General features: G+C 42.3%; 1 long non-coding RNA gene across 1 annotated transcript; it reads right to left on the bottom strand.

Moving 5' to 3' along the window:
• Window positions 1-3,757: 3,757 nt before the first annotated feature.
• LOC142777138 (uncharacterized) lies at window positions 3,758-20,248 on the bottom strand. Its single transcript, XR_012887939.1, has 2 exons — window positions 20,100-20,248; window positions 3,758-4,046 (listed from the first exon to the last, which is right to left on the bottom strand). It is a non-coding gene; the product is annotated as an uncharacterized LOC142777138 (long non-coding RNA).
• Between the last annotated feature and the right edge of the window lie 1,652 nt (window positions 20,249-21,900).

Below are 21,900 nucleotides of genomic sequence, written 5' to 3'. Positions count from 1 at the left end.
AGAAAGTCGTCCAGTTCTACCCTAAACACCACGTCGTGTGGCCAGCGTCCAGTTACTGCATATGGTAAGCATATACAGTAACTCTAGACCAGCGTAGAGTTACTGTATATGCTACCTTTAAAGGCTACCTATTGTTAGCATATACCGTAACACAAGGCCGGCGCTCCATGGAGCGCCTTTGCCGGGTGCTTCGGAAACTAGCGCGTAAGTGCAATGACAGCTGTAGGCGGGTCTTCGCTGTGTCGTCTGCTAGAGCATGGCACTCGACTGAATTGCGGCTGCTTTACAGTGAATCGAGCATCACTCTTGTTATGTGCGCATGCAAATTGAGAAGTTGGTGTGGTTTTCAAAAAGCGCAGACAGTGTGGCTTTTTCGCAAGCAATATTACAGGTAATAAACCCCGGCCCATACATGAGCTGCTTTTGATCAGTGCAAAGTTGAACGCCGCGAGAGTGATGATGAATATCAAGTAAGGCCTGACATATCAGCTTGCAATGTTTGAAAATTTTGATTGGTTACTAACCTGTAAACAAAAGATAGTGACTATAGTCCGTTAATCTTATAGAGCTGATACAATGGTGTGTTACCAATAGCGCTGCTAGCATGTGCTACAGAATTCATGTCACCGATATTACACCGTTATTCACTGCTTACTGGCAGCCGTATTCCTTCGTGCCATTCAGGCAGACAAATTAGGAAACGTTCTAATCAAATTTTCTGTGTAACTCGTACGGAGTAATATGAGCACCAAACAAGCGCTGATGACAAATTTTTACTGCTGTGAGCAGTTGCAGAATAATGCTTTATACTTTTTGTCTCTGGGGGAAACAAGGCCCGCTTATCGCTTTATATCTTCGTTGGCTCGCAACGTTAGCCCACTGCGGTAATTCGTTGTTACGCTTCCATTCATAGTGCCATCAAATTTTACTTTTTTTTATCGCCACGAGATAAAAGGACTGCATATGTTCGGCAGTACTTCATCCCAGTCTTGTCTCCTAATTGAAGGGTCATGCCGGAAGTGCGGGTAGACGAAAAACGATGCATCGTAGGTTTATGCCTGTGAAAATATTCTCCACGTTCTCTATTTGCGATGAGAAACCGTCCTCGTTCCACTGTCAACCGGATCATTCAAGGGTACAGGAATGAAGGACGCATTGGAGACGCCCCTCGGCAACCTCTGTCCGGCTGACTACTACAAAGGACAAAGACCTGCAAATTGTGGCAGCAGTAGCGGAACAGCCGAAAAGTACTGTCCGAGAAGTACAGGCTGAGCAAGAGCTCGACCACGTTTTTGCTACAACCACGAAGCGCCGTCTCTATGAAGAAGGAGTTAGAAACTGAACGGCTGCCAGGAAGCCACTCATGCGATTTGAGAACAAGGCGAAGCGGCTCCAGTTTGTTGAATATCACACCTGGTTGCCTGCATCTCTCTGGAAACGCGTGGTATTCACGGACCAGTCCACGTTCAGAGTTCGGTTGGATCAGAGAACACGAGTTTGGCGCCCCGTGAACATGCGGTATGTGCAGCAGTGCAGCACTAGAATTCACACAAACACGACTGCTTCTTGATAGCTTAAAATCTTTCAAGAAGTAGTCGTCTTTGTGTGAATTTCAGTCGCTGCTCTTAGCAGAGCTAGTTACCTGTGACATGACTGTGGAGTTCGTGGTAATACTTTATTGATTCCACGTTAGCAGCTCAGTATTGCCAAAATCTTTTGTTTAGTTAATGAAAGGTGCGAAGGATATCTAAAGGGAAGGTAGATCATTGGAGTTTATTAGACACCGAGAACTATCCCTCTAACGTTTGTTGTTATCTAGAACACTAGACGGTGTTTTACAAAGCACTAATTGCATTTTTTTGGTGCGCGTGATGAAAAGTACGTATATTAGGCAAGTTTGTAACGAAAATTCTTTGTAACTCTACTTCAACGCATGAGGTAACCCGTCAAAGCGACTTTCAATTATAAAGTTGATGTGACGTGTGACTCAGATTTCGGGAAGCATGCCCGAAAACCTCTGTAAACGACCCGCAGGCCAATTAGTCGGAGGCTATGGCATCTCAGGCCTAGTCTGCTAAAGCTCGACGTCTCTATTTTCATGGGAACCTCGTTTTGCCCTCGGAGTCACTTTCGCAATGCCCATGACACAATAAAAAATATGAGTAGCTAACACAAGTGTTTGTACCCAGCGCCTAAAGTCACCAAGGCAACCACACACACACACACACACACACACACGAAAACAACAATCATTGGCTTGGTCAGTCAGTACTTTGTCACGCTACTATTTTCCGCATTTAAATGTTGCAGCATCATAAAGCCATCTTTGTCTGTTAATAAACTATACTTGTTCGTTTTCTGCAGATATATGCTATGATATATTGTAAGAATTCAGCGCAACCTCGACTCTCGCAAACACTCACACAAGTGCTCACACATCCACCCGAGTAAAACACACTACACGCAGCGCTCAGTGAGCGCTGCGTGTTGCAGTGCAGGCATTAAAAGCTTCAAAATAAATTTAAACACACCGTGCATCTAAAAAATGCCCCCACGAAAGGTTTTTGACACCTTTAATGCAAGGGTGCAAATCTGCACTCAGTGGAACGACAAACAAATGAAAATGGTGCCTTTGGTTTGAAAAGACCGCGCAACTTAGTTCACCGTCATTGACCCGATGACTGCTTCCATCGTAACCAATGAAACGCAGCGCGCTGAGGGGTGGATTTCACGCTTTCGTACTGTTGGCTCGTTGATAAGGGGGTGTCGCCAGGGCTCTGGAAGTTCCCGAGTTTCGCGAAACTCGGCCGATCCAGCATAGCACTCCAGATGAATTTGCCAGCTGGGTGCTCTGTAGACAAGTGCGATTCCGTCTGAGTCGTTGTTAAATACCTACTACACTATAATTTCTCATTTTGTGAATTATGCTTGAGCGCTTTGTAATTGGTGGACTTTTACATGTAGTTCACCTGCTACTCAATGAAAATTCGTGACTCCTATTTCGATTCTAGGCTTCTGTTCTACAATGTCCATTATCTTTAATTTTTTAAACGCCACTCCTCTCACTGATTGACGTTCACAGTTCTTTCTCCTGAAGCAGTTTCAAGCCCCTGCCATCCTGAAAAAAAAAAAAAAAGACACTGGCATGGCTTCGAACTAGAACACTTAACTCCCACGCAGAGTACCGGGGTTGAATTCCGGAGCGAGCCTTTGATACGTATTACGTACATCGATACCGACTTTTCCCTCGCCGCCGACTGACGTAGTCACTAATTGCGGCAAAACGAGCTCTTGAACACTATCACGTACAGTTATTTATGTTAATGCTATAAAGAGCACACGTGAAACAAAATATATGGTATCGTGACCCTATTGTGATAAACTACTTTGACTTTTTCAGTCCTTTGCCGTTGCGGTGGTAAAGCGGGTATACGATCCTCGCCGGCTAACCCGAAAGGCATGGGTTCCACCCTGGCCCCGGCCGTAGCATTCTCATGCAGGGGAAGTGCTAGTGGTTCGTGTACCTTCATTTTGGAGCACCGTAAATAAGCCCAAGAGGTCGAAATTTGCAGCGGCCCCTCCTGCGGCATGCCTCAACGTAAACTAGTGGATTTGGCAGGTATACTAAAAATTATTATATTTCAATCACGTACAGAACTATTTTTATTGAGTTTTTTACCTACCTGATATAGGAAGATGTTTGCGCCAAAATGGCGCCGGCTACTCTTTATCCCTTAGAGGTATAGAGCACGTAAGGTCCAAATCACCGACATGTTTATTTACAGTCGATTCCACTTCAATTCTCATCAGCATTCATTAATGTTGTCGCCACTTTTTATTCACATTTCCTTCAGTTCCATACAGCCTCAATTATGTCATTCATTTTGATTCACACTTGCTTAAACTTTATTTATATTTCACGTCTAATTAACCTTAATTCACTTTCATTATTTTTTCACCTTATACACTTGCATCCCATCACTTGGCATTCCTCCTGGCATTCATCTTGATCATGGTCAGTACTACTGTCACCCCATTCGTAGGCCCTACAAAAATTAAAAAATTCTGTACATTCAATTCCCAACGTACACAATTAGCGCATTACTGTAATAACGGCGCAAGGGTTTCACGCTATTAGGACCGCAAAGTGTTTGATGATTCACGAAAGCAAGAAACCCTCAGCGAGGCGTTCGTGTCCCGATGCCATAAGGGAAATCCATACCGGTTCTTTAGAAATAAATCATGGAAAGTAGACAAAACGAAACACGTATCCTGGTTCTATAATAAAAATTGAGCAGGAAAAAATTATCCGTACGGTTGTTCATCGAGCTTTTGTGCAACAAACAGGCAAACCACTTTTTTTCTTTCATTTGTGCCAATTTGATTTTATGCGTTAATACTTGCAAAGTTGTGTTATATTAAATGAATTCATTGAGTGCAAGCAATCAATAATAAATGTTGGAAAAAACACGTCATTACACAAAATATCAGTTACGAACTAATAAAATCTGCCCTGCACTTTTTACCGTTGTAACGACGAAAAAAAATTACCTGGCAAAGACAAACATTAGAGCGTGCTGTTTTTCCAGGATAATTATGGCAAATTAGGCTTCATGAAATTAAAGATAGCTCTAAAAGCGTGGGTCAGCGTACGATGCAAGTAGGACGCAACGTTTTCATAGTCATCACAGAATTCTCTGCTCAAATTACCTTCTTATTTCTTTCTCTTATTTTTTTGTCGAGTAGTAAAGGGCTGTTCAGCCTAGTCACATTACTAAAAGATGCGTGTGCAAGTCATTTACCGGGTAATTGTTCTTCGCAAAAATATTTTATGGATGATTTGACATCATCTAATAAAATATTTCAAAATTTTACCAGGGGCTTTTATTTATATTTTGGGGACCTTCACACACTTCTATGTTCATTTCTGTTGACAGATTCATACATGCCAGTGGCACTGAAATTATAAATCCAATAGTCGATAATTCAAAATTTCATTGGACACCAAGGTTGAGCCATATAAAGCATTATTTAGTACGTTGCATTACTGTGATATTCACGAACAAGCTGCAAAATATAAAGTGCCGCAAACAGTTAGAATTGTTTTTGAAGTCCTACACTGTCATGCTTCACTCGTACAGAGGTATTTGGCGAGTGTGATAACTGGGGAAGATTTATAATATATATTTATAGCTGTATTAAGGCAGGAAAAGGCAATAATATATATAGCATTTTTTTTTCAAAATAAGAAACAGCGCATATGATACCAGCTTCTTCAAGCGGAGTAACACTCTAGAATTAGCCATAATACCCATACAGCGATGCACCCATACAGCGATGCGTTACTTATTTGGGAAAATGAGCTTTCGAGATAAATAAACGTGACTCATAAGAAAGGGTTAGCCAGCAGGCCAGAAGGGGTAAGCCAGTTCGCTAGCCAGCAAACTTTCACCGGGGAACCCCCCCCCCCCCCAAAAAAAAAAGCGTGAAACGAAGGAGGGGAGGAACGCGACAGAAGGAGACACGTGGAGATAAGACGTCAGTTTCGAGGTCGAGCCGGGCCGCCGGGGCTGCTTATCCTGTTATGCTTCGGAATGGTGCCTTGTTTCTGCTGCGATCTGCTGCCTAGAGAACCATCAATCTTACCAGTTCATAGACATTTATCGACATTGCACCATTCTCTTCTTCTGATTAGAGATTTTATTCATCCGGCATCCACTACTTGTGTTTTTTTGGGGTTAAAGTGAACTCGCAAGGCCGAACTACTGTGCGGCATTGGCTTCCGCAGCATTTTCGGTCATGATAAGGCCGCTTTTCACAAGTTTCCTCGGCCTGAGAAGATGACTACAAAATGAGTCGCTTCAGTTAAAAGAAAAGACTTCAAACATACGAGATAAGAGAAGCAGAGAGATAGATCAAATGAAAACGCTGGGTTACATGGTAAAAGTAACCAGTTTGCTACCTTGTGCAAGGTTGCGGAAATAGGTGTTGTACAGAAGGCGAGAAAGATAAATAAATAACAACGAAAAAGATTGGCAGATCCCACGTACAGAGGAAATTGATGATATGCGAAGCACGAATGAGGAAGCTTGACTTGTCACTTTAAAATCACCACAACGTTACGATGCGGACGTAAGTTATGCCGTATATGACTTCCATGTCATGATTATGATATTTCAACGTGCCATTTACCTTTGTCGTCTATTCACGTCACGTGGCACCAAATTTGTTATGTCTGGACCTAGTGAAACGGCCGCGAGCGAGCTATGAGTGTATAGCATGTAGTCAAGCTTTATATGACACGCATGTCATGATTATCATGTTTGGACGTCTCACATACCTTCGTCGTCTATTTACGTCACGTTATACCAAATTTGATATCATATGTGGAGCTAGCGAAACGGCTGCGAGCGCTCGATAAGCGTAGCATGTAGTCATGTTTTTTCATGACACGCATTGCCATGACGCATGATTATCATGTTTGGACGTGTCATTTATCTTCGTAGTCCGTTCGCGTCACGTAATACCAAATTGGGTATATGTGAAGCTAGCGAAACGACCGTGAGCGCACCATGAGAGCGCCGTGCAGTCATGACTCTCATGACATGCGTGTTACGATTTTCACGTTAGGGTCTGTCACTTTTATTCGTCATGCATGTAGTCATGTCATACCATACCAGTTTGGCAATATGTCATGTGAACAAAACCACCGAAAGAGCAGCAAAACCTTGAAATGTATATATATATATATATATATATATATATATATATATATATATATATATATATATATATATATATATATATATATATATATGTATATATATATATATATATGCCATATATGTATGACATATATGTAATGATTTTATGTCATGAGCAGTCACTTATGCTCGTCATACAGTCATGTTATGCCATAATAATTTTGGTATCGATACCATCATCGACACGGTCGGGATAGGTAAATTTTTAGGCGTCTAGATAGATAGATAGATAAGATAGATAGATAGATGGATAGATAGATAGATAAGATAGATAGATAGATGGATAGAGAGATAGATAGATAGACAGATAGATAGATAGATCTAAAAGTCGCCGAAGTTCGCTAAGAACTGCTTCGCATATAAATGAATACTTGGGTGGGTGGATGAATGGATTCAAAGTCGCTGAAGTTCCCTAAGAAATGCTTTGCATTTAAAACCATCAGGCCTGCACTGAACGCCCAGCATAATCAAAGCTAAAACTGTAAGGGCGGCCTTTCAGAGCCTTTTCTGAACACTCGTCAAGAAACTGACACAGGCACACTTGCTGTTTACCTTCTACGCCATAAATAATCATCATTTTTGTGTAGTAGGCCGACCTTCACTATGCTATCCGTCGTCATTCTTCAGAGAAGCGGGGTGTCCGCTACACACTTGCAAAGAACCTTATGCAAATATTTTACGAAGTGGCTGACAACGATGAAAAATTAGGCCTCAAATGAATATGCGCCACAGTTAATAGGCGATCAAGAACAAGCTTTTGTAATGTTTTGGAACATTGGACGATCCACTCGTTACGCAATTCGCATTCTGTGACGCATGGTTGTTCCTTTGCTGCTCTAAAACGCTTTACTACTCATATTAACGCGATTCCTTTCCTCATATCAAGGCCGCCAAAGGCAAATTTGCAAACGAGTTTTGAGCACCAGCGTAGCTTAGTTAAATAATGAAAAAAAAAATGGCGCAGCTCAGTGGTAGAATACTGGGCTGGCTCCGGCGATAGGGGTTCCTACCGCACTGTGGCCATAGTGTTTTTACCTAATGAGTTTTTTTTTTCATTTCGTCCGGTAGTGGTTACCGGCGCTGGAGGTAGCGGCGGCGGCGAACAGCTACGGCGCCGCACTTGACTCGTGTTGTAATTCCATAACAGCTTTCGCTCAGCATAACAGCTTAATATAAAGCTTAACTCTTTCCTTACGACGCCTAATAAAATTGATCACCGGTGATTGACGCTTTTGGATCGTCAATATTGGCAAGTTAGATTTGTTTTTCGTGCAGCCAGCTTTTTTAGTAGTTAGTCCAGCCACTCAACTTTCAGAATCAATTTCATTTTGCGAGTTTTAGCTACTAAGCAATTTTTGACAGACCTTTGAGCAAACCAATGTGCGTGTATTGTTGGTAAAGTGCAGTAGGCTGGCAAACTTGACAGAAGTGTGTACTCCTCGTGATTATGCTGTTCAAAACCAGAAAGTGGAGCCGTAGAAGAGAGCATCTTATTTATTAGACGCTGGGGTCAAAACTAAAAAAATGAAATGCGGGCGCACATTGCTTGCTTGCTTGTTCCTTTCTTTTGTGGCTTTCACCCACTAAGGGGAATTGGCCAAGAAGCCGGTGGTTAATTCAAGTCAATACCTTTAGGTTTTCTAGACTAGGGGAATATAATTACTGTGTTTTGACCGTGAAATTATTTTGGCGCAATGTAAAAAAAGAAAAAAAAGGGGGGGGAGGAAGGAGAGAATCCGGGCATGCTCTAGTACTCTTCTTCCTCTTCGCCGCTCTTCCGAAACAATATTTATAGCTCCTGGCCGAACAACTTGCAGGGGATCTCTTTAATTAAGACGTTTCTTTACGAGATATTGCAGCTTGCACGGCATATTCGAGAGGATACAACAGTTGTATCAGTCTCTTCAACGTGATGCCAACATAAGTGCGCACCTCGCATAACCGAACCTTACCGTCCTTGCCCTGAAATAATTCTGTAACTTGTCCCATCTTCCACAATTGTCTCGGCGTGTTTGATTTTTTTACGAGTAAGATGTCTCCTTTTTTAACCGATTCTGTGCTTGTATTTTCGGTCACATGAGCTGAACGAAGCTCTTGGAGGTACTCTCGTCTCCACATGTTCCAAAGATTGTTTAACACTTGCTCTCTGTGTCTCCACCTTCATTGAAAAAAGTCGCTTGACGATGAAGTTTTTTTAGATGTGTTCACACAATTTCCAGGAAGCATAGTCAGTCGTTGTCCCATGAGGAAATGGCTTGGCGTCAGTGGGATTGTTTCAGATGATTCAGCATACACTAAAGTGATCGGTCGCGAATTTATCATTGCCTCAACCTGAATGGGGATGGTTGAAATTTCTTCACAATTAAAGAAATGATTTCTCAGTGTTTGTTCATTGCAAACTTCACAAATTCAATTAATCATTTCCAAAATCCTCCCCACCAGGGATCCTATTCGGTGATGAATTTCCAAACAATCCTCTGACTAGCAAAATATGATAATACTTCTTGTGATTTCATCAACTCATGAAGCTGCTGAATCTCCCTTGATGCCTTTCTAAGGATCTTGGCATCGGCGCAGTACATATTCCTGCAAATTCTTTGTCGAGACACAAATCGTTTGAAGACTAGTAGGAATTTGTCGTAACTACGATTGGTGACAAGCTCCAAATGAACAGCTCTGACAACTGCACATGTGAAGATAAGTATGTAAGTCTTTTTAGTAGTATCAGCCTTATCTTTTCGGAGAAGAGTTCCGGCAATATCTACCCAACATACTTCAAAATGTGGAGAGGGGGTGACACGGTCTTCTGTTAGAGGTGCGATGGGCTCCGAGTATGGCTTACAAGAAAATCGCCTGCAGACTGTGCGCTCATGAATGATCTTCTTTAACACCTGTCTGGCTCTCGGTATCCAGAACCTTTTTCTCAGCTCCGTCATAAGTAAACCGGCTCCAGCGTGTAAAAGCCGTTGGTGTTCTTTTTTCACCAGCAACTTTGTGAATGTGTCTGAAGCAGGAAGCAGAATAGGGTGCTTGGAACTTCCGCTTAAGGAGGTCGCCTGAACTGAAGTCGACCTCCTTAATGAAGAAGTCCTAATTCGTCGCATATGGACAAAACCGCTGAAGTGCAATGTTCATTCGCCGCACATCCGGTCCAAATACTTTGTTTGGCGTACGACGTGTTGAATAAATTTCTGCATCTTCTAATTCTGTTGCGGCTAGAGGTCCTTTCTTTCTGGTGTCTGGGTGTCGGCAATTCTCAGCAAACAGCTGTATTCATGCAGTCGTACGCATCAGTCGGTTATAGGAGCTGTTGTCATCGATGTTTACAATCGTAGTTTCTGGTCGTACAGCTGTTCTACAACACATAGTTTTTTCCTCTATGTCAATTACGTCCTCGCCGTAGCAGGGCTCGTTGAATGTCGTCTCACTGTTGGGAAAGTTTGGTCCTTTCCATCAAAGCAAGCTTTGTAGAAGTTGCTCGGCGGTGGCTCCTCTAGACAACAAATCAGCAGTATTCTGATAACCTGGGCAATGCCTCCACATAATCACTTCTGTTAAGGAGAGTATTTCAGACACTCGGTTTGCTACGAACTGTTTCGAGCGCTTTGTTGAACTTCGTAGTCAATTATTCACGATCATAGAGTCTGCCCACATAACAGTTTCAAAGTCTGATAAGTTTAGGGTACGTCTCAATGTTGCAATAAGTCGAGCTGCCACAAGTGCTCCCATGAGCTCTAGTTATGAAACAGTCATTTTTTGTAGCGGTGCTACTCTTGATTTAGCTATCAGAAATATGGCTCCATTCAACTCCCTTATCAGAAGGTAGAGCACGGCGCCGTACGCAGCTGGGCTTGCATCACTAAAGGCATGTATGACAACACGAAAAATGTTGTCTTGAAGAAATTGGCCAAAATGTCTCTGAACTTCCAACTGACTCACTATTGGGAGGCCTTTCGTCCATGCTGTCCACTCCTTTAGAATAGACTTGGGTAGGGGCGCATCCCAGGTGTATTTCTGTAGCCACAGCCTTTGTGTTAATAACTTTACCACCAGAACGAATGGCGCGAAAAATCTGAAAGCATCATACATAAGTGAGGCAAAGCTTACGTTCTGTCTCTTCGTAATCTTTGGCTCACTTAATGATCCAAGCATCATTTCAGTTAGCGAGGGATTTAAAAAATCTTCGTCAGTATCCCAAACGAGTCCCAGTGTCTTCTTTTCATTTCCTACATCGTACTGTATCTTCGAGTCTTGGTGGTTGTAATAATTCCGTAACTGTATATTATTTGTCGTCCACTTTGTTAAATTCGTCCCCACCTCTTTCAGAATACTGAAGCCATCGCTAACAATTCTTTGTGCTTTCTCTACGCTCTAAGCTCCGATGACCAAATCATAACGTAGAAATGGTCTTTCGGTAGTTTGGCAGTCGTAGGGTATTTGCCTTCCACTAGTCGGAAGTGGTATCGCAGAGTTGCCGGAAGAAGGAAAGGCCGCTGCGGCACCGAAAGAAACCCTTGTCATGCGTAGTTCTTGAAGGTTAGCTTCAAGGTTAAAAGACCCTTTCTCGAACCAAAAGTAACGAAATGCGTCTCGGTCTTGTTCGGCCAGGGACAGTTGAAGAAATGCTGTTTTAATGTCGGCGGAAATGCCAATCTTGAAGTTGTGAAACTTCAGTAAGAGGTAAAGAATGTTGGGGTTCAAATTCGGCCCAGTGCACAAGACGTCCTTGAGAGAAGGAGAGCCTGGAGCGAAAGATGAGGCGTCGAATACGACCCGTACCTTTGTTGCAATTCTGTCACATCTTACTACCGCTCTGTGTGGAATGTAGTAAGTGACAAGCCCACCCGTACTGCTCGTTGGAACCTTTTGAGCGAAGCTATTGTTGTAGTAGCTCCTTATCGTAGTGTCATATTCCATGTGAAACTCTGGCTCCCGACGTAGTTTTCTCTGTAGAGACTCAAACCTCTTTGAAGCGACGTCTTGGTTGTCTTTAAGCTCGTAATAATTGTTGCGCCAAGGAAGTTCAACCTCGTAGCGTTCATTGCTTTTAACAGTGAATTCCACAAAGTTCTCCAGAACTTATTCATCTCCTTTCGAATGTATCTTTTCGTGGGCCAGTCCCAGATGCTCCACTTCTCAGAATGTTCTCAGTTGCTCGGAAAAGTTGGCTTCCATTAAACATACGTTGAAGGTCCTTACAGTGTCTGGCTGTTCAAGCTTCAGAAAACTTCTCGTATCGCCATGTAGTGTCCATCCCACGATGGTTTAAATGGCAGTTAAGGAGTCATCCAGTCGATGAATTTTGCCGCTGGCGAGTTGTCAGTAATAGTCAGCTTCTATAAGCACGCATATTTTAGGCTGGAGTAAGACTTGGAATACAGTGACATCAGCCAAACGTAAGTTCCAGTTATTTATTCTTTCAAGCACATTTGTCTCTGTTAGTGCTGACAGGTCACTGCATACTTGTGGGACTTCTATAGCATCAATTTTTATCGACTTTGACTCATACTGGCTATTCAGCGTCACCCGTACCCTCCTATAACATTTCCGAGATGCGGAAATATTTCCGAATCCAGAGATAGACAGCAGTTTTTTGGCTAACACGGTGGCTTTCAGCTTTCTAGACAACTCTTCTCTGATGAAGCTGCGTTGACTACTGCCGTCAAATAACATTCTTACAAGGCTTTTCCTTCCAGTGCCTTGAGCCCAGACTTGCGCGGTCTGTATACAAGTACTGTGCTCTTTGAAGGGTCAACAGACGAGCTGCAAACAGTGGTCTACGTTTCGTTTTTTTTTCTGTTTCGATTTTGGTTCGCACATAGAAGCGATGTGCCTTCCCTTACATTTTGGGCAACTCAACCTCTTCCAGCTTTTGCATTCCTTCGCTCTGTGAAAATGTCGGGCATATCGCAAGCAACATTCTAACTTGCGTAGTTTTTTTTCTCACCTAGCGTTAGATCAGCTCTGCAGTCATCCACCATGTGACCTTTATCATCGCAGAACATAGAACTCGCCGGAGAGAGTTTAACGGTTAACATAGACTTTAAACCTTGGTTATCTTCCTTAAATTGCGGTTGCCTGGTTAGGGCTCGTTCTCGGTGATCAACCGTCATCAGCAACGCCTGCTCCTCGCTTTTCACTTCCAGGCTTAAGAACTCTAGAAGAATAGACGATTCCTCTGGTGGCCCTGTAGTACCACTTGTATTTTTCGAAGACAAACTGCACTGAGTATAACGAAGTACAATTTCTTGCGGCAGATTATGCATTGTTGCCATTTTAAGCAACACTCCACACTTTCTCTCTTTGACACCAAGGTTACGTAGAGATCTCACGCGAGTTTGCATCTCTTCATACAGCCTTTGCAGCTCTTCGATATCTTCGCATGACTGTACTTTACGAAGGTTAAGAAGTCGGCGCATATGGTCATTCACATTCAGTGATTTATGGCCAAATATTTCTTGTAGAAGATCTATAGCTGAGCTTTATCTTTCATTGGTTGTAGCCAAGCCGCTTATTACACCTTCCGCTTTACCTGACAGGTAGCTCCGGAGATATTTCAGTTTGTCTACGTCAGCGAGGGGCTCGTTTTAGTGAATAGTTTATTGAAATCGGTCCTAAAATTCAGGCAATTTAATGGGGTCTCCAAGAAACTTCGGTACATCAAACTTAAGAAGCTTAATCTGTGCACGGGCTAGAAGAGAGTCTTGATGAATGATGAGAAGCGTTCGTAGCTACGACTTGAGGTTCAGATAAAATACGTTCAGCGCGGGACTTCGCTAAGACGATAGAATCTTGGTATTGCCCAACGCTTTGAAGCTCATACTCAAGGTTACCCTCAGCCACACACTCTTTTACCTGGCTGTCAAGGTTCGGTAACAGAGTATCCTTTATCTTCAACAGGTTAAGAAGATCGTTGGTTCCATCTGCATAAGAGTCGTCATATTGTTGACGATCCTGCACACACACACACACACACACACACACACACACACACACACACACACACACACACACACACACACACACACACACACACACACACACACACACACACACACACACACACACACACACACACACACACACACACATATATATATATATATATATATATATATATATATATATATATATCAGCTTTGTGTTTCATATCGCTGCGCTCTTTGCAAGAATGCTGAACCATAAAACTTGCTCAATACAGCTGAACCACACTGCACTTCTAATTATGCTGATTTATGTTTACGACCACCATCTTTTTATTTAACAGCTTCAGTTACGTGATGAATATTTTGGTAAGGGATTCTAAAGTTGCATTGGCCTGCAAGTTTGCTTGTCTTGCACCACCTTCTTCACTACACAACACTTTACAGTGCCTTTAACCGTTAGGACATAGTAAAGATACGCATTGATATCTCGTACACAAGCATACTAGCGAAATTTGGGGGATGAATCAAATATTCTGTCGAGCACGCGCGTGCGTGTGTTTGTCTGTGTGCTTAGATTTGGCAGAACGTGCAAATATTCAGTAGAAACTTTCGTCTCTGGCTTGAGTATATCTCACATGTTCGAAGAGTCACACTGCAATATGCTTGAACGTGCCCTATGAGACCGTGGAACTGTGTTTGGCTTTTACCATTAAAAAGAACCTCTGCCTAGTGAAAATCATCGTCGTGATCAACTCAGGCGAGACCTATTGCAGTGGGTACAAGTACTGTAGGCATATATCATGCACTTCAGTCTAATTTGAGGAGCAGTCGGTCATCATCGTGTGTTCGGGCTCATAATCATCACTGTTTTTGGATGCGTGCTGCTTCACATCCGTGGCACTTGTTCGCTCCCGAGAATAAAGCGAGTCATCGTACGTGGTTACAACCTAGTCGTCATATGGGGTGGAGGTGTTTGGTATCAATTCCCGTGCCTCTCGCTTAATCCGGGCGTTGAAGGGGCTGAGAAAACGTCAGAAAAATACGATAAGGTGATCAAGAAAACAGAGGCAGTTCTTCAATTTAAGGCCACATGCATAATGTCAATCATGTGCTCAAAGGCCGCGGGTGCATTGCAGAGCCCGACAAGCATCGTATAGCCCGCCGGGAGTTGAAAATGCTGTCTTTTCTTTATCGTCTTCGTGCATCGTAATTGCCTATCATCCCGAACGGAAATAAAGGCTCGAAAATTATTCCGCTCTTTGTAGAAAATCAAGAGCGTCGTGAATGCATCGCATGAGGTAGACGTCCGTACGTGTAATCTCGTTAAGTGCCCGGTAATTGACGCAGAGCGCACGGAGCCACCCTCAAACAGACGGACTGACCGAGAGATTTCACCACACTCTTGCCGATATGATCACTGTTAATATTCGACCGGACCACAATATATGCGATGAACTTCTACCATTTCTTACGTTCGCCTACAACACAACCGTTCAGCGCACAACCGGGTACTTATCGTTTTATCTCTTTTACGGACGTTCACCAACATTCTTTATGGACGTTTCCTTCTTCCCAGGGAATGGCACTTTATCCGCGTCTTCTTACGAGGAATATATTTCTCGAATTGCCCAATGGTGTCACCAGTGTGCTCGTATGAGCACAAAAGCCACGCAACAACAAAGAAAGGTTGTCTGCGACACTTGTCATCAGGGTGCCTCATTCCGACCAGAAGACGAGGTGCTGCTCTTGACACCCATTCGCACACCAGGTCTGAGCGACAAGTTACAATCTTGTTTCATCGGCCCATACGTAGTTTCCCAGTAGATTCCGCTGGACAACTATCGCGTGACATCACTTGTCGTGTCAACTGACCGCCGTTTCCGCAGCACCGAAGTTGTCCACATCTCCCGCATGAAGCTCTTCTTGCGACGTTCCTTGCCACCTTGACTTGCAGTGGTCAGGCTGGCCGCTTCCAAGGGGGGGGGGGGAGGAATCAGTGTACGCATATATCACACCCTTCATCCTCATTGGCGGAGCAGTCAGTCATCATCGTCTGTTCGGGCTCATAATCATCATTTTCGGGTGTGTGCTGCTTCCCATTCACGGCGCTTGTTCACTCCTCAGATTAAACCGAGTAGTAAGACGCGGTTACAACCTAATCGTCATGGTATGACCACCGCTGCAGCATTCATCCTGTTGCCGAGCCAACTTAAAACGCTCGCGGCTGAAATTCCTGCCCGAAATCTCTGAGTAGTTAAGCCTTCACAAACACCGCAACTCGTGTTTCTGTATGCAGACATTATTCCCTGTAAAAGCACCCAGGATTGGTATCGTGATAGTAGCATCACTTAGATTCTAAATCATGTCAGCGCCGAGCGATGAAAAAAAAGCTGGGTAAGTGGCGGGGGCAGAGGTTTCCACGAAAAGTTTCGGGGAAAATTTGACCCCCCCCCCCCTTTTGGCTAGGCCCCTGATAATGACGTTGCAAAAACCACACAAGTGTATTTTAAGCATTATAAATATTGAAGACAACGTGTTCCTGGGCCGCTTCCACATAAACTATGTACCGGACAATACGATATACGATCTCCATGTGCCACTTCTGAACGAATCGAATGTCATGACAAACAAAACGTAAACAAACAAATAAGACAACATACATGCTGCGGCGGCTTAACATGACTGCCTTCTGGTTATGCACATCCAGTTTTAGTATCACTTTCAGTTTCTACTTCCGTTCTCTTAATTCTTCACTCCTTAATTCATGTTGGCTTTTCACACCCACATACAAAACAATTATAACAATAGCAATACAAAAGAAAGACTATAGTAAAATAAGAAATCTAATAAATTCTATCCTAAAACTTCAAAAAACAATAAAGGAAGGCAACACTGCGTTGTCTCAATGAGATATCAATCAAGTAATAAAGATTTACGAATTTCTATTTCTTTCACCATAGCGTTTTAAAGCTGAGTGATGTTCTTGCTCACATTGCGGCGCTGCATGCCTCGGAAGGTTCTGGGTCACAAAATTCAACGCAGCAATTAGGGAGCAGGCTGATAACTTCCCTTAAGAGGGACACAAGGCCTGCGCACTCTTTGTTGGGAAGAAAATAGAAATAGGAGACGAGGATACGAAGCCCTCATGAAAATGGCTACGTTTGGTAAGTTTACTATATGATTCCCCGAGGCAACATGATGACGCGACCTGTATATCTCCCAGCTGTCGCGATTTGACCGCCGCTTTTATGTCTCCTGAAAGTTTCCGTCCTGTATGTGTCCTATAAGTAGCCACCTTTTATGCAGACCAGAATTTAGACCCATTGCACTGTCTATGCAGTGCGGAATAATACGGTTGCTGTATTTGAGATGTGCAGCCTCAAGCAGCTTTAATAATAGCACCCAAGTTTCGTCCACACGCAGTATCAGCGCCTTACAACGGCGATAATCTACGAGACAGGCAGCAGCTAGCGCAAGCGTCGTTTGCCAGGCTGTTCCCTTCAGAATGAAACACTCCCTTTCTTTTTTAAAGGCGCCCGGAGTGCACTCACTCACACATAGAAACGTCGCAAATGTTTTGCTTTTGTTTATTTTCACGTTTGAGTTCAGCAGCAAGTGCTGCTGCTAATACTAGCACCTTCTTTAGATGAAATAAACTGGCAAAAACCAGTCGGTGAAATAATGTTTTTTTTTGCAGTTTATTACTTTTAGTTACTCTTTAAGTTGAAACTTCCCTGCGCATCATCTTTGAGCAGCTTCTTTGACTGTAATCAGAGGAACGATCAAGAGATTATGAAGTGGCAGATCACGGTTTAAGTTGTGGCACGGTTATGTTCACACCGTCCTTTTTAATTTTTTTCATCTAAGGAGACTAATACAGTCATTGTGGTAGGGCGTACGTCATCCTAAAAGGAACAGCGTGGCAGATAACGCTTGCGCTAGCACCGCTTTGAGCGCCTGCGCGTACTATTGCCGGTATCGCAGATTATCACCATTGTAAAGTGCTGATACTGCCTGTGGTCGACGCTCGCGCGATACTATTAAAGCTGGAGACTTTACATAGACATGCGTACGAAACTCTGTAAAATTATTATTTATTATCATCTATACTGCAGTTTAGAGCATTTTGCAGACAGTATTAGAACAGGTAATGTATTTTTGTTGGTGGCTAGGAAAAATAAGATTACCAGAGGAGCCTTAACCCCATGAAGCTTGAACAATTTTAAAAGCCTTAAGTTTTCAGCATCTCTTCAGCTAATAGAGACTACATGTATTTCTCAAAAACACACTTATCACGATCGTAATTTCTGATCACAAAGCACTTTCCGAAGCATTAAAAACACTGGGCTATTTAGATAAACTCTGAACAACCAAAGTAGCCATCTAATGTACGATGTATGAAGTGTATCTCAGTGACTTTTTGGGCTTTATACGCTAAGAATAAATATCTGCAGCCTTACAGAGCATGGAGCTTTTTTACAGAGAGGAGTGTTTCCTTCTTTCCGGGCTGTTGCACGAGAGCACATAAGTCGACGTCATAGCCTCGGCAGTGCATTTTGGAAGAGGGGGGGGGGGGACACGCGAACTAATAACAGCCCAGAGAGGATTATGGCGGCGCCCAGAGAGCCTTGAGTGAAAAGGTCTATAAAAGAAGGAACTATCATAACTTCACAACTAACTCGTAATACACGTGACAATGATTAAATAGAGCAAAAAATGAGGAATGTGATAAACGCCATCTATACGCATTTCATTACCGGGAGCTATTGCAAAAGGGTGCATGCTAAAATAAATAAATATTGCAATAGATTAGGAGTGTGACAAACACAACATCAGTGCCCTAGCAAAGATGTCTGGTTGGCACCAAACTTCAGTACTTAGCATGCATCACTGGAAGCAAGACTACAGCCCACGCCCAGCATACATTTCACGCAACCCTTGACTGCTGAACTGAAGGCCGCGGAATTAAACCCAGGCTGCGGAGGCCGCAATTTTGATTAACGAAAAAAAATTATTAGGCCTCGTCTGCTTAGACGTGGGTGAATTTTAAAAAACCCGAGGGGCTCATAATTTCTGAAGCAGTCCACTGTGGCATCCCTGATAATTGTATTGCGGTTTTAACCCATTAATTCAGCAAATAGTATTTTGATCACACTTTACACACAAAGAAAGCAGATATAAATATGTAGGTAAAAATGTCACCATTCACCCCCTCCCGCTTTCTATGAACTCAAATTACAATATTCTAGAATGCCTTTTATCAGTTATCATTAACATGTTAAAGAAGAGTAAGTATCACTGTGAAATATCACACATTGCTAGGTATTGGTAAAACTAGGTATGATGAAGTATGACAAAAGAAAGTTACTTGATTGCACTTATGAAATGAACTTTTCCATAATACAATAGAATAAAAAAGGTTACAAAAACGTATGAAATTGAAATGTTCAGTGAATGTAACAGTGAAAATTAAATCATTATTGTGCTACTGCTTCAGCACAACTCAAAAAGTATTTTAATATGTAATTGAACATAAGGCATCAATTAAAACATGAAATGCGAGTCTGGAGGGTGACTCACTCTGTAGACAATAAAAAAAACAAAATACGCATGAAAAAACTTAGTAAGTACCACAAACACATTCAGTGTAGTTGAAATGAAATTCAGCCCTGAGAATAGAAAAAAAGACACCTTTGCAGATAATTGTGTTCATGGGGACACAAAGTACTATGATATTGCTGTCAGCTGCCGGATCAACCATGCGATTTCAGTAACTGAAATAAGCGGGCATGTCTGCATCGAAAAGTTGGAGGCAGTCATGTTTCTACACAATACCGCTTGCAAAAATTCCTTGAACATGTTTATGCTCCTAGATATCCCGTTCCAACGTGTAATTTTGCTTTTGATGATTACGCATAAAAGGCAGTGAGAATCAGAAAAATATCACTTCCTGGCGAGACGAGCAGTCAGTTCTTGCTATCGCAAACCAGTAGTAAAATTGTAACCATTAGAATCTTTGCCCGTGCTTTCGACCCATGGTTAGATTGAATGCATTCCATGCAGGAGTCCGTGCTAGTGCTCACTGTCCTGCATACATAATGTTGGCAGCCGCAACTAAATTTTCCAGCAGAACACCTGAGCATAGGCAGGCAATAATTATTGCAAGTGAAGCTAGGTAGAAATGTGACAGGCTGAAATATTTAATGCATGCATGACCGTCTGATGCGGTAACTCATAAGTTTATTAATGGGTCTCACTCACCGCACCACTAACAGTGATAAATATTGGCTCACATTGTATCCCCCTTGATATATAGCTATCTGCAAAGGTGACTTTTAGATACATAACTTATGGCGCTGACATTTGTAAGGAAAAGCATGGGACCTAATTTAGAACACACTGAATATACGTGCTCCTTGGTTACAGCTACCAGGCAGCTCTGTGCAGTTTACTTTCCACAGAAAACAGAAGCCATCCGCAGCTGCTGCACACCAGCAGGCAACTTTCCCACGAGCCCGCATTGATAACAGACTTGTCCGGACGTCTTTCACGCTCTCTTCGTACGACGAGCACGTATAGGCTGCGATGTAAAGAAAAAAAATTAATAGTATTTGTCTCAAAACTAAATCTGTCAGTCTTTTTTTTTAAATTATAAGGGATAATGTGTATTAAAAAAGCAGGATGTACAAAAACCAGACATGTTTTAAAATATGCTCAACGTTCTTGGAGAACACAGCTGCAAGCTTAAAAAAGAATACGCAATTTTCACATCACATATGTGTCACCAATATGCTTTTATAGCACTGCTGCATAGTGCATAGAAATGCCAGTTCAGTGAAAAAGCAGCACATACATGATGGTATGCACTTTCATGAAGTATTCATTGTAGGTGGCATTTAAAATTAAATTATGAATTTCAATTTAAACACAGCTAATGTAGAATTATTCAGGCTGCTCACATTTAGACGAATATGCCTATAATGTCAGACATTGATTTCTTTAAATTGCTATTGTCTGCTGCTAAATTGTGACCATCAGTTTCAATGATTCCGGTTTGCTAAAAAGGCAGTACCTCTAATTCACCCCTAGAAATTTTAAGACATACAAGGCGCCCATGTTGAACTACAGTAGTAATGTAAAAAAAAACGGTAAAACAACGGTAGCAATGTAGTAAAAAACGGTAGTAAAAAACGGCAGCAATAATGTAAAAAAACGGTAAAAAACAGTAGCAATGACCATAACCCACAAGAATAAACCACTTGAATTTACCTACTTCATCAATAATCAACCTTTAAGTTTAGTGCAAGGCTATAAGTATTTAGGAGTAATGATAACCTCCAATTTGCGCTGGAATGAAAATGTAACATTTATTGCTAAAAAAGCCTACAGACAACTGGGATATCTTAGGCGCACGCTGGGTCACTCAACAACGGAAATAAAACTATTAGCCTACAGGACGTTTATTAGTCCTATATTGGAGTACGCAGCGGCGGCCTGGGATCCCTGGACAACCTCTAATATACTAAAGCTGGAAAGTATCCAAAGAAAATCTGTTAGCTTCATTTATAATAGTTATAGTTGGAAAACATCCCCGTCCCACCTCCTACAGAAAGCAGGACTAGAGAAACTTGAAAAAGGCGCTGTCATGACACCGTAAAGTTATTTTATTTGTTCTATCACAAAATGGTACGAGTTGATTCATCCGTATTCATAAAAGCTACCATTAGCCGCTTTACTCGGTCTCTTCACGCAAAAAAGGTGGCCGAGCTGAAGTGCAGAACAAACCCTTTTATGTACTCTTTCTTTCCTCGGACAATCGTCGAGTGGAACGCCTTATCTGCTCATGCGGTAGAACGCTCCAACATTGAATCTTTTCTGCAGGCGATCAGAAATGAAGTTCTTTAATTGCCACTATGCTCGAAGCGTCATGTAAAGTCACGTACTCACTTGCATTCGCTTTCACTTTGCTGTGCTCGAATAAATGGTGAAACTTTCTTTTCCTTTTTCTTTTTTCCTTTGACTTTTTGTGCTATGTAAGTACAATTTCAGTACCTGAAATGCTCTCTGGTATGTAAATACTTAATGTGAGTACCTTGTGCTATGCGAGTACTAACTGCCGTGCAATTGGTTTCCTTTTGTTGCTTTTGCATATTTCGCCAATGCCGTTGATTTGCAGAATACTAAGTCATGTATTTCTTTTTTTGTTTGTG

The sequence above is a fragment of the Rhipicephalus microplus genome, chromosome X (genome assembly GCF_043290135.1).
Source record: "Rhipicephalus microplus isolate Deutch F79 chromosome X, USDA_Rmic, whole genome shotgun sequence".
NCBI classification, from domain to species: Eukaryota; Metazoa; Arthropoda; class Arachnida; order Ixodida; family Ixodidae; genus Rhipicephalus; species Rhipicephalus microplus.
The sequence above is the reverse complement of the archived record's forward strand: the minus strand, read 5'-3'. Positions and strand labels throughout refer to the sequence as shown.